Raw genomic sequence first — 14,754 nt, 5'->3', positions numbered from 1 at the left:
TTAATTTCCTGTAACTAAGAGCACACAGGAGAGCGATCCAGTTACCATCATTTGTGGTTATCTTTGACATCTCAGACTAAATGATCTGGCTATTTTCAGCTAAGTCAGCTAACGGCAGACTTCAACCATCAGAGATCTGAACTCACACTGTGATATCCACACGGAGACACATTCATAGCTCTACCTTTATGTACAGTGTGCACTTTTCTTTTTTGAATGATGTAGATATATATTCTGCCATCTCTATTGTTTACCATTCTTACAGCCTGAGATCTCTTTTACTGGCATCAAGCATCTTCAGAACCCAGATTAAATAGGATTTAGTCCAGAATCACTAGCATCATTTCTTCAAATACTTAGGCTTCACAGTCATAAAATAGCAACTACTCCTTGGATTATGGCACCACATCCTTGATCCCACATAATCTTAACACATACATTGCAGGGTTCTAATTTTCAGTGACTGTCAGGCACCTGTTTATATTTATGTGGCGTGTTGACATTTCAAATGTCCTGCAAAGACTTTCACATTGATTTGGACAGAACAGCTCACAATTTAAAAAAAACCAAGCATGTGAAAAGTCATTAGAACATGACCTCACTGCAACTTTCTGATAGGAGGCTGACATACATCGGTAACATCGGTATTAGCCATTTGCTTGTGCATTTTGGGGAGTATGATGAAACACAGACATTTAAAATGTGTTCAGCTTTTGTGTGACTCTCCTCCTGTTGAAAACAATGGTAATAAACAATATATTTTTAAAGCAGCAGAATTAGGTCAGTCCTGAGCACCTCTGAAAACCTCTACTAAATTGGTAGCTCAGCCTCTACATAGCTGAAGAACCTCAGCATCAAATTTCAAAGCTGATGTCATTTCTATCTTTTGTGGGGTTTTTACTGTTTAGGAAAGAGTTGCAGAAAGAAATTACTGTTGAAGTGAAATAAAAATCAGCTGAATATTTGTGCACTTATGCTGTTAGGTCTCCCCTTTCCATTTCTTCATTAGTTGAGACATAACTGTAATACTTGAACAGTCAGTGAGTTCACTTTATTAACAGTTCAAACATAACTTGAAGCTAATATTTTTAATGTTAGTTATTAACCTTCTTTAAATTTAAGCTGCGTTTTTCTCACTTAATTAGGTAAACTACATTGTTTTTCTCTTAGTGGTTCCTCTCTTTAATATGAAAGTAATAAAAGCACCATAGGGTGCACTGTATTTAAAAAAATGCATTAGAGTATACATTTTTCTATGAATTTTAAATTGTGTATAATTTTTTTCACCTTCGCTACTCTTAGTCAAGATTTCTTCACTATAGAACATCTGATCCCTAATGAAACCCTTTTAAAAGTGACTGTACCCAGTCTGTAACTAATTAATTATCAACATAATCTGCTTTAGTGACAGTTATTATTTAGCAAAGCTTTATAATGCAAATCATGGCATTTACATTTTTATTCAAGTGAGTCTACATTTAAAATCTCATACAGGATATTGCCTTAGAATCAGTCCACAACTTTCTCTTTTTTTGTTTTCTATTCTCTCCTCTACAGTTCTCATTTTCTTTTGAAATAGAACAAAACATTGATAATTTGGCTGAAGCCATTCTCCTCTTCATGGCATTTTCATCCATTAGTAATAGTCTCATCGCAGACTGACTATATCAAGCTATTGAACATAAAGCTAGAGAGCATTTCACTATACATGAAATGAAGGAAGATCATGCTGGGACAGTCACCTTCAACATCATGCATTCAGTCTAAATTTACAGTAATAGACTCATACTCAGAGAACGCTTGCTGTGTTTGTTTGCAAACTAGTATGCAGTACTTACAAGTCTGTGGTTTTATTGACATATTCCTTTCCTTTCCTGTGGTTTTTAATTGAAACCCCCACTGCTCAGCCTAGCTCCTGGAAGTCAGAGAACAGAAGTTTTGCGTTTAGTTTAGCATTTAGACAAGATGAACACATACAGTAGAGTTCTGCTGGTTGATTATGAAATACATAGTTCAGAGTTGTTGGGGGTTTTGTTTTGATTAAGTAAGACTCATGATACGTGTATGGAATTATCACTGGGTTACTTAGGAAAATATTTGCTAGAAGGCATTTACTTCCCACTGCAGCACACACACTGTTTGTCTGCATGTCTGACTTGAGTATACAGCTCACAGCCCTTTGAGTTATAACGTATTAGTAAGCTTGTTTAGGGTTAGCTTTTCTTTCTGGTCACTATAGGGATGAGCTGAGAACTGAGTCAAGAGTATCCCTCTGTATCACAAGGAAGGAATGATTTGTTTAAAAGCATACAGTGTTCTTTACCAACATTGAAACATTACTATTTTAGGTATTAATAGAGTAACAAAATGCATATACAAAACTGATGTAAACTGATATACAAAAGTCATGAAATTAAAATCATACATATCAGTTCTGCAATTCTTATGGCTCGTACCATTGCCTTATGACAGAAGTTAACACCCATTAAAAGAATTGGTTACCAGTAAAAAAAAAAAAAAAAAAAAAAAAAAAGTTAGGCAATGCAAATAGCATGTAACTATGACGAAAAATGGCAACTGATGCCCACCAACCAATATTTAAAACTTGATTCTTGAGGGCTTTCTAAGTATTTTTTTTTTTCTTGAAGTAATTCCATTGCAAATGTGTGTGGTGAAGATCTGCCAGCTATACTTAAGAGTTTTCACTGCCAATGACAAAGCAAACATACGTCATTATTCTCATATTGCAGAAGTAACTAGCTCCTTCAGTTGCTATAATACATGTAGTATGCAATTCACTTGTGATTTGAACATCATCTTGGATATCCTGTAGTGTATTTGTTACTGCTCTGAATAATTAAACCATATCCCCGTGACCAGGGTCACCTCTTTTCATCCAGATAATGTATACATTCAGTAGACTGTGATTCTGGACTAAAATGTATCATTTCTTCCTACCATGAAATGAAGGGAATGGCTTACTCATATTCAAATATGGATTTTAAAAATTGCCTTGGATGCAGATGGAAGACTTTCAAGTATTCCTCCTGTTGCATTAACACCCTTAAACCAAGTAGCCAGCGAAGTCTTTGCAGCACTGAAGTTCTGCCTGAAAAAAAAAAAAAAAATCCAGCATTTGTCAAATAAATGTCTGTTAATGAATAACATGAAAGAGCCCATGTTCCTTAGTTGTAAATAAGACAGAACACAGAAGTGTGGAAAGAACTCTGCTAAAGAAACAATGAAATATTAATAAACTTGTATAGGAAGCCTTGATAGGTGAGGGAATAGACAAATACATTACTTGCTTTCTTTATCTTCCAACAGAACCCTGCCTACATGAAATGGTATTCACCTATGAGGTGAAAAACACACCAAAAAAAAAAAAAAAAACCACACATGAGAAACAACCCACAATTCTACAGTCCAGTTCATGTCACAGACCACTGCACAATTAAGGAGTTTACATGCATAACAACATGACAAAGAAAAATCTTGTATTTGATGTGTGTATAGACTGAACATCAAGTTCATGCTGATAAACATTTACATTTCTTTCTTTTATATTTATAGTCATACTTGAAGAACTGACATGAACAGACATATGCTATTATATTTCAACAGTCAAAAGATGCTCCAAATATCTTGACTTTGTAACAAAAGAGATAGTAAATTACTGATTTTCTCCATATAAAGCATGTGAACAAATTCATATTTACTGTGTACCATAGCCGTGCAAACACACTCTGAATCCTTTTCCCGAACTCAGTATCAAAAAATTTGAAAAGCAACTATTGATCATTTAGGTAAAATTCATCCTCCTTTGGAGAACTGGTGATTGAAGTCTTAATGATTAGGGTCACTGTTCACTTGTTACTGGTAAATGTTGACTTTTTAAAGGAGATGACAAAGATAACTGGATGACTTTTTCTACAGCTTAAGGCTGGAAGGTATAAAATCACTATCTTGTCTAAAGATCTTTCAAACTGAAATGGTAAACTACAGGTTTTGTCAGTGGGATTCCACAGTGTTTAAGAATTTGCAAATATACCTGTCAATATTGTTTATTATGCAAGAAATAAAGTCAGACACTGTAAGACACTGTCACTCCTTTGAAGGGTAACTGGGAAACAATTGCTAGTAGTCCACTGAAATTCCAGTGTGTGAAGGACTGACAGTTGGCTCTCCAGAACATGGACAAAACAAGGGGTATTTTCTGATTATCACTCCAAGATCAGCCCATTTGGCCTAAGCCCAATCAAAATGAAATGTCCAGCTGGGAGTTAGCTCCCACTTGCCCCTTGAAGTTTTAATCCATGTCTGCAAAAGGTAAAACAACTATTAGGTTATTATTGCAGCAAAGAACCTCTTTGGGGAGTAGCAGAAAGAAAAATCTCCTACTCCACTGTGAATAGTCACCTGGTAGGAATGTATTTGCTGGCTAATATGATCTGAAAGAGAGCAAATGGAATAGTGAAACATTTTTTTAGACTCTAGTGCTGGTGTTCTCTTATATTTGTTGTGATGTTACTTTTTATGCAGACAAAATCTAACAGCTAGCTAGATACTGTCCCAATTAATTCATATTGATTTTAAAGGTGTAACTTTTCCATTTTCTTTTCCATATCATTTCCAGGATCAGTTTGTCAAAGTGGAAATTAGATTATCCTCCTTCAAATGAGCTCCAAATGAAAGGCTCTTTCGTGTCCTTCCACTTTGCCTTCCTTCAGAGAGCAGCAACTTTTACTTACTTATGTTACTGTCAGGGAAAGATGACCCTTTGGCTTTCAGCTTCATCTAGAGATTAGGCACCAAGTGCTCTTGAGCTGCAGGTTGTGAATTCCTAAACCTCAGGAAATCTCAGCTGTAAATGCTTTCAGCTTAAATTATGCTGTTCATATAGCACTTGAGGATGGTATTTCACTGAGGGAATGGATGTAATGCAAGCTGAGTTCTGGTCACATCCAGAACATGTTTCCTATGCAGGCGGCAGAAAACTATAGTGGGAAATAATTTTCTGAAGACCCTCTCACAAGAGGATAGCTTCAGCTTGGAAAAAATGTTTTGGAAAAGGTAGAAAAGGTAGCAAAGACAGTCCTGGATTAAGAAGTTTTTCATCATTTTAATGAAGTTTGATCAAGTAAATTTAACCTGTAATGCTGCTATATGATTTGTATGATATTTTGGCATTATCTCCAATCAATTCTTTGAAAATGAATAATGACATCCTAATAAATGACTGATGATAAATTGTAGGTTTGTATTTGCTCTCATTTTTCTCTAATGATGGTTTTCTCCTCCACATATTTTAAGGATAATTTAAATATTCTACCTGACTGCTTTATAATGCAGACTTATTGTCTTGTTATTGTGAGAAAGATCCACACTAAATACAATAACAGGATTTAAATTAAAATGCAACCTTGGATAAAAATATCTATGCTGAAGACCTATATCACAGAGTATATTATTTTTCTTCTACATGTATGGTAACAGGATTGGAACACCTGATTTATTCCGTATTTAGAATTCAGAAGTGCAAGGTTCTTTGCAAAGTAACAAAGCTTTCTTAATTGAATCCTTAAAGTCTTTTCACAGTGCAACATGTGATGATATACCAGGCCCCATTCCCATCAGACCCATATTAGCACTCCTCCATATAGACAAAGATTATGCCATTCATGCCCCACAGGACACCTACTTCTATCACTTCTATCTCACAGATCAAACTGAATGTAGGCAGCAATCACCATGTAAAAATAAACTATATGGTGCTCTAATACAGCATAGTTTGTGGCTGACAAGGAACCAGTATTCTTAACAAATTTGTATTCTAAATCCTTTACCCATAATAAATGTTTTTGAATATGTATTTCATTTATCTTGAAATGAACACATACTTACCATGGCTTAAACTACAAAAGTTGAAACAGAGATCGAGTTATAAAAAAGCAACAGAGGATGAATAGCTACATTCCTAGCTCTACTCAAACACCTACTCAGCTTCTATACACTGTAGGGAACATTTCTGTCCTTACATGGAATACTTTGCATCCTGTATTTTTTAGACCCAGTTGAGGCTGGTGTAAAGCTGGATAAAATCAGCCTGTTTCATAAAAATTTATCGTTATTTTCTTAAATATAATCATGAAAGCTTTTGACAAACCTCCTGTATCACCGCTGTCTCAAAGCACTTTCAGTGCACCATGAAAGTTCTGACAATTGGTTTTGTATGCAGAAAGGAATGAGTATTAACTTGAATGAGTATTAACTTGTCCTTCTCAGTTACCTGTTACCATGTCATGGGTGAAACACAGTAAAAGATAACCTGTAGTGGATCTGGATACCAGGGTTTATTTAAGAAGCAACACAACTAAGAGCTTTTGGCCTACCCGGTTATCCCACACGCCCTTCCCATTCCCTCCCCAGCATTACGTTCATGAGATCTTAATTTTCCTTCCCAGCAGGGAGGCCACTGCTAGTTCAGCGAGGCCAGGCAGAAAGTCACATCAATCTTTGCTGTGCAGCTGCTCAGAGTTATCTGTCTCAGGTGTTGCGGACAAAGTCCCTGGGCATCCCCTGACATTGCTCTCTGCATCCATGCAGATCTCCGATCTCCATGATCTTTCCAGACAAGATCTTAAACTTCTAAGACAATTTATTCTCTTCAGGAATCCTTTATTCAGTCACCAGCTTTTGAGAACTTGTTTTGCCCAATTTCAATAGCAGACGCACAATGCATGCTCAGCCTCCTAATTGGTGGTTCTGTGTTATGTTTCTTTATTAGCTGGAAGATTTGGAATTTGCCACTTTTGTTTAGTCTGTTTGGTTAGCTGTTACCAAAATTTACAACCAGCCCATATTGGACACCAGACTTCTGTTTGAGAGTTCAAAAGTTTAGTTTTGAACATCTATCCACACATGCAAATACTCTCAATTATCTGCCACTTGTTTGCAATTTAAACTACTTGTTTTGACTACAACATACCACCAGTACACTTTCTTTTTTCCACTTTTCTTTCATATTACAATTTTGATTGCAGCCTATTTTTGGATTATTTCATCATTTTATTAAAGAATTAATAAATTCCCAATTCAGAAATGCAATATTTATTGAAGTAACATAAGTAAATAAATTAATGCTGCAATTTATTCCAAACATTTAATATTTCACTTGTCAGGTCCAACTTGACTTTGCAGTAGGCATCCTGTTGGCATGTGGGGCTAAGACTGTACCTTAACATTTAAAAAGAAGTAAGGAGGGAGCCTAATCTGTGGCTACAGTAGCTGTAGAACAATGATCAAACCCAGCTCAGAGGCCATGCTGTGAACAAGAACTCTGAATTTGCCAGGACTCCTTCTGGGGATTTATCTTGAAGCAACAGACACTGTACAGTTCTTTTAAAGTATCTAATGGCAGTTAGGACAGATCCTGTCCTAAAAGGACGGGAATTCCCTTTCATCTTTATGGAAGCTGTCTCAAAATGATATAAACATCACCAAGTCTTGATTTTAAAATGTTAATTTATCTTCCCAAATTACCACACTCACATATGGCTCATAATTGCAGTATCATGGAGTGTCAATTGAGCAAAACAGATGTATTTTTCAAAAAAATGTGACACTGTTTGCAAAAGTGCTCTATTCTCCATGGGTGCCCATGCTGCTTCTACCTTCTGCTTCAGTACCTACATATTGATACTGCTGAACTAAATGCAGATTTTCTGCTTCAAGTATATACAACACTAACATTCAGGCCAGCAAATCACTTCATTCTGAGAGTGTTTAGATAAATCCAAATAAACCAGTTAAAGCAAATGTTTGTGCATGAAGTAACAGAGCAGGATTTCCTATGGAACCCACAAGAAAGTTAAAAATTAATATTCTAATATTACGTCAGATAACTCATGAATCAGGAAAAAAAATCTAATGAAGTATATAAAATAGCTTCAGGTACAGTAGTTAGGAGCAACCGCTTTGGTAAATAAGAATCTTACCCCATTACTTTTTAAGTTTGTGATTTGGATCTGCATATCTTTGGTAGTATGAAGTGCTCAGTTGTACTGAAACTACTCCACAGATCTTAGTAGACATTAAATTTGGTCACAGTGACCAGCCTGTCTGAGCTACATTTTCTTGCATAATCCTACATAAAAACTGCTGTTCATTGGTCCTCCCATCCTGGAGATCTTGCTATATGATCTTTGCTATACATTAACTTTTGGACACCATTTTCTTCAGGAGATGTGTCATTAATTCTTACATTACACAGAACTCTTGACTTCTAGATTGACACTGGTTTTAGCTGAATATTGGGATGGTTTTCAAATGGTTTTCTCATTTTCCTGAAGAAAATTAGTTTCTTGAAGAAAGAAGCAGCATTTATCTAGGTTTCAAGAAGTGTCAAAATATTTTCTATTTATTTTTTTTAAATTGGAATTTCATCATCCTGAATTATTTAAAATATTAGTTTTTAAAACAGGCATATTTAAAAATTCTGATTGTTAAAGAAATTTGCTGCTTTCTGGTATTAATTGTGATGTGAAAAAAAAAATCCATTTTCAAGAACTGCAGGAAGAAAAAATATCAACTTTAAGCATTGTTATCTTGAACTAATTTCTATCTGTTACCATTGCTAATTGCTTGCTGTGCAACTAGTCATTGAGTTCTTGCGGATAGCTTTTGATCTTTATTACTTTAAAGTTTAGCTCTCTAGTAGTTCAGGATGAGTTTTTCATTGCATTTCTGTCTATCTTCATGTATTTTCTTGCAGCAGAATTTATAGCAGTATCTTCTTCATATAAAAAAGAAATCTCAACGTGATGGATGCAGAAGTACTTCTGAAACAGTGTGATATACTGCTGTTATCTTTTGGCTCTTTTGTATGCAGTACTCCGATGGGAGTTAGATGAAGTGAGAGAGTGGGGACTGAAGCCTGATGTACAAGCTGGAAGCCTTTACCAGATACAGGCAGAGTAAGAAATCATAGTTACATAGAGAATGACAACAACAATTTCACTTTTATAACAATATTATAACAATATACTTCTCATAAATTGCAATATTTAAAACATCTAAGACTGCTTCTCCCTACTAAGAATTTTACCTTTTGGCTTTTCTGACATATTTTTAATTCAGCTTCCTCTTATCCAAAGGAGATTATATCTAATTCCATGAGAATAGGATGGAAGCATGGTTAAGTTCTCTCTCAAAGTCACTTAGCGCTTTACAGAATTGAGTCTATTATCCCTGCACCAATCCAGACACCTTCTGCCTTGCTACAAAAATTGATAGAGAATATACTGCGACACTGGAGACTGCTGTTGTATACTCCTGGATATGTTTAGGACAGTTTATTGCCTTCTCTGTGTCCCTTTTTTTGTAATGTAGGGATAGTAACATTTGCTTTGTTTTTAAAGCATTTGCAAAAATACAATACAAAGTAAGTAGTGCTATTATTGTAATCTTATTATTTCATTTATAACTGTTCTAACCTATATGCAACTCCTTTTAACTTACAAAAGAATACAAAATCATACATGGCACCAGCAGTTCTTAGTTTAGAAAGATATCATAGTGGACACAACTTCACTGCCAGGAATAAGGTTCTGGCACTTGTACTTGTACTTCAGAATACAACATGATTGTGTCTGTAAGTCTGACTTTTCATGTTAAAAATCAGTGTTGAAGATAAGACTCTATATTGGCTTCTTTTATAGTTTATGTCACTAAGAGATGTAGGATGCAATTACAGACTTTTACCTTCTCCATCCTATCAAATATGATATTGTGAACCTTCTCAAAATGTCACCATTGGAAAGAAAAGGCAAAGCTGATTTCTTCTATTCTGTAATGTGTTACTATCCACTGTGTGGTTCAATTCAATTTTACAAGGCTTCCCTATGTGGTGCAAGAATCTGATTTATGATTCTACATTAAAGCCTCCTTCACTTTTGAGATTCTGGTTAAATATTATATGATGTGACACAAGTATATTGAAAAATAGAGTTTCAGTTTCTTATAATGGGCTTTTGCTTGCTACCCTTGCAGCACGTTCACTTCAGATTGTGCAGGGTGTCCCACATTTCTATTTTTTATGTATCTCTGGTAAATGTGAGAGTTCAATTTGATATACTGTGCTATATTCTCTCTCAAACAAAAGTTACTAGATCAGATCCAAAGAAAAGTCTTCATCTTCTGGAAGTGCCTAATGGTTTACTATGGGCAAGCAGAAATGAATATTTTATCACATACTATTATTATGGATGAAACTTTGATTCTGGGCATCTTTCTATGAGATGGAAATATGTGATACCACATTCCAGACAGATTCAGTACTACACAGCTACAGTGAGATTTAAACATGATTACTTGGATCAGTATCAAAATCTGTCTGGTAACAGAAAAGCTTATTTTTGCCTCATAGTGTTTATAAATTGCACAGATTGTTACTAGCCCTTCCATGGCCACAAGAACATATTATAGCATCTGTTCAGATTGGGTTTCTGACTCTAGGAAGGTTTTCAGTGAAAGCACACAGTATATATCTACTGCTACCTATAAGTAAACCAACAGGTTTTGAGCCTGACGAAAAACAAGCAGAGAGGACAAGGAATGTGAGAAACCCAAGTTCTACTGCCTGTTCTCATCAACCAGACTAGGTACATTGGAGAGCAGTGATGTGGTCAGGAAAATGGGTTTTATGAGGAAAAGAAGCAATATAATGTCAAGAATCATCTGCACCTAGAATTCATTCATAGCTACATACCAGATCTCACCTTAGTGAAAACATAAAATAAGAGAGATGTTTCACATTCCACAGTGATCTTTCAAGTAACAAGAAATGAAACACCTAAATAAGATGTGCTTGCGTTCAAGGGAGCCACTTGATCCCAAGCTATGCAAACTTCAGAATAGTCTAAATCTCTTACAACTACACATACAGGCTAGAGTTAGACATGTATTGAAGAGTAGCTCTGCATACAATAGTCATGAAAAAGACATAGACTGTTGGGAATAATTAATAAAGGAACTGCTCCTTGGGTAGAGTACAGTATTATATTATCGTGCGTACAGCATATTCACATCTTCTTTACTACAAGCAATTTTCATATCTCAAAAAACGATACAACAGACCTGAACAATATTAGTAGTGTTACGAGATATGGAACAGCTACCGTATGATGAGGCTGGGAAAGCCAGTATTCACAAGCCTTGTAAAGAATAAAAAAAAAATAATAATTAAAAAAAAAGCTAAATTATTTACCAGTCCTTGCAGCATAAACAGATTAGGCATAAGGTTTCAAATACCTTTTTCTAAATTGCAAAATCCAATTGTCTAACTCAGTGCCACAAGGTGTTCTGCATGCAAAAACTTAAACGGGCTCAAAAGAGTTAGATACACAAGTAAGAATATGTTTAAATATAGCTATCAATATGATCATCCGGATGAAATTTCTGTCTCAGAAGTTCTCTAAATTTGACCAGAGGCTGGGAGCTTATACCTGTGAAAACAACAAAATAAAGTTGTTTACTCCTTCACTGTGCATCAGTTTTGCAACAGATGGCCCTTTCGTCTGAGCCAGACTCAGCATTCTTCTCTTCTCACTATTGTATAAATTCCCACAGCAGAACTAGTATTGGTTGCTGGTTTATTATTTTCCTAATATTTTTTTTAGCTTTCATAATCTTGTTGTCATAGTCAATTACAAACACATCCATGGCATGGTAGAGTTAAATCACAAGTGTTCTTAATTTAAAAATTATTAGCATACTACATAATTAATTAGACTTTTACACTTCACTGAGTTTTGGTTCCCCAAAGAAAATTGAGCATACAGAATTTAATTTGATTTAACGTTTTGTCAAGGTTTAATCTACCTGAAACATAGTTATATTTCAGGGGAAGCATAAGCTGCTTAGATCTTGTCAGAATTTCCTTAGTGGGAACAGAATTTATTTATTTTAATGTTAAAATACAACAGAGTTGTTTAAAAAGACTGCTTTATCCATTACCAGTGAGAAAAATGAAAACATAAGCAAGGAGGACATACATGCTGTATCCATGGAATATTAATAATCTTTTCAGTATGTGAACACTTATGACAAAAGTGGTAATTCTACCAGACATAATTAAACACTTAAAATAAAATACAAAATTAAAAAGAATAGGTGAAAGGAGTGAAGAAAATAAATGCTTTAATAACTGCTGAGTAGGTTAAGAGAACTTAGATGACTTACTAAGGATATTTAATAGTATGGATTGTTCACTTAACGCTGGATATTTGAGGAGTCTGTGCAGCTGACAAATGATGCTTCCTACTTAAAGAGTTGGTGAGAAGAGCTAATAGCAAAAATCTCCTCCAGACTTTGATATTACAAAGACTAAGTACCTGTAGTGAGCTCCCCATTAACCATGATAAACGGAGACTCAGAAACCAAGATGATTCAAAAGTTCTGATCCTATTCTGCTTCTAGATTTGACATGACTGTAAAATGTTTCTCAGAATTGTCCTCTCAAGTATTCTCAGTTCCAAGTGGAATTAGTTATAGAGACAACACTGCAGATATACATGGGAATATTTCAGAACCTAAATACACCTATATTCACGTTACGCTAAGCCTGAGCTGATAAACTCTCTTAACCTAGATACACTAGGAAAAGTAGTGCAGAAACATTTGAAAGCTTCCCTGCTGAGCAGTCTTGGGCGGTGAGAGGAAGTGCTGAGCCTGAGCTAATAAGGCCCACCAGATGCACTCTGACTCTGTGTAGAACTGTTTTGGGTGTGCTCACATTGCTCTTTTAGTATCAGGAACACAGGTTACCCTAATCTGCCCTTCTGCATGATATAGTTGAGACCTGCTACAGCTTGTCAACATAACTAAGCATCATATTTTGTAAAACTAGGACTTAACACTTCCCTTTTCTGTAAGGAGTTTTAAGGCAAAGAGCATCCGTTAAGTGAAAGCCTGATTTTCTAATGTTCCATGATCTACTGTAACAGACAGGCTGTCAAACCAGAGAAAATGTCTGGATGGAATAAAATTCCCATTTCATGTACACTGAATATGAGATGTTATGAAGAGCAGAGTTATATGTCATAGTCATACAGCAGGTACATATAGTACAACTCATGAAGAGCAACAGAAATCACGCTCCTGCCCTGACAATCACAAGTGTTGTCTATACACCTTTGGAAGAAGCACTGCTTGTTCCTCTTCTCTGTCTTTGTTCCCTTCTTTTTCTTTGGTATTTACAAATTTTTTCAACTGCCAGAAGTACTGAGGAGTGTAGTTGACAAAGACTGCTGTTAATTTAAACAGTTGAAGGGGAGGGCTGAAAATAATAAAACAATTCTTCCAATCTTCAATGCTACAAAGACTGAGTAGCAAAATATCAGTCTCAAATGTGTTGGATGGGATAAACTATTCATTTTGTGAATGTACAAGCAATTCAGAGTCTTGATCTGGTGTGATTAAATCTGAGAAAAATTCTATAATTAATCAGTTCAACAGAAGGTATATTTTTAAATGACTGTCAAGTAAATTGTATTTTTTCACAACCTCAGCAAATGAGTAAAAATGTTCCTGTCTTATAGTGTCATTTATAACCATTATGCCTCCAGAGGACCACTCATTCCAAATGAATGGTTTGTTGTTAATTCTCAATTTTATATCCTGCCATAAGGAGGTTTGGGAAGAGAGAATTTTATAGCCTTAAATATGTGGACAAAGCATTGTCTTAGGCCATGTCCATAACTCCCTGCAGCCCAGTTTATCTTAATCTGACTAGAATAAAAAAGTCTTAGAGGAGGAACCAAATATGTGTTTTGAACATAGATTATTAAATGACAAGAGTGATCAGAAAACATTTTCTATCTTGGAAAATAATATTTTTGATTCTCTTATTCAATAATTTTTCAACATGAAAATCACAGAATTGGATTCTATAGCAGCAACCAGAAAAACAGAGTATTTCTTTAGCTGGTAAAAGCCAGCATTTAGTTTATTTTTTTATTTCTTGATGTGCTCTTTTATAGAGTGGATCAACTTCAGTAAAACAGGTGAGAAGTTCCCCACTTTTTCTGCTTCCTCTTTCCACGTATGGTAGTTTGAGGATTCTCGGGATATGAGAAGTATTTGTTGTATAAAATGTCTGGTGTGTAAAAAGGGGTGACATTATGTGTGACACCTGATCTTCCAGGTGTGTGCTAGGTGTGCTCAGAACACATCTACTGGATTCATACTCTCAAGGCAGAAAGGCAGGGAAATGCCTGGTTCTTTGAATGGATGCAGCTGAAGCATGATCTAAATATAGATTTTTTAGCCATATCAAGGTAAGACAGCTATACCTCTGAAAAAAGGTCTCTAGAAAAGTGTACAGGAAAAATATGCAGAGATGTCATGTTGGTTGGTATGGGACAAGCTGGAAGCAGATGGGCATAACTTTATAGGAACATAAGTTTGCGGTGTGGTCTCCAAACTCCATTCAAGTCTGACTAAACATTTACTTTCTTCTTCAACCTGAACTCCTGCTGCAGTTAGCCACCAAGACATTTTTCAAAATACCACCAATACTACTTAAAGACACTTAAAAAACCTGCCCTGAAAGCTTCCACCAAGCCTTTAAGAGTTGGCACCAGAGCAAGAAAGCTTGCTCTGAGCAAGATACCTAAGCTCTGAGCTGGGTTTAGGTGTCTGATAGTCCAGGTTGGCATCCAGTTTCCAGAAATTATACTCCCTCTAATAAAATCA

At 35.5% G+C, this 14,754-nt stretch overlaps 1 long non-coding RNA gene across 1 annotated transcript in view; it reads right to left on the bottom strand.

Annotated features, from left to right (window-relative positions):
• Positions 1–1,843: 1,843 nt before the first annotated feature.
• Positions 1,844–14,754, bottom strand: part of LOC121076928 — a 28,693-nt gene continuing 15,782 nt past the window's right edge. Inside the window, exon 3 of the long non-coding RNA XR_005823799.1 lies at positions 1,844–1,915. This is a non-coding gene — a long non-coding RNA (uncharacterized LOC121076928). The remainder of the gene's footprint in view (positions 1,916–14,754) is intronic.

This window comes from Cygnus olor, chromosome 12 (genome assembly GCF_009769625.2).
Source record: "Cygnus olor isolate bCygOlo1 chromosome 12, bCygOlo1.pri.v2, whole genome shotgun sequence".
In the NCBI taxonomy this organism is placed as follows: domain Eukaryota; kingdom Metazoa; phylum Chordata; class Aves; order Anseriformes; family Anatidae; genus Cygnus; species Cygnus olor.
This window is presented reverse-complemented; position numbering and strand designations above follow the sequence as displayed.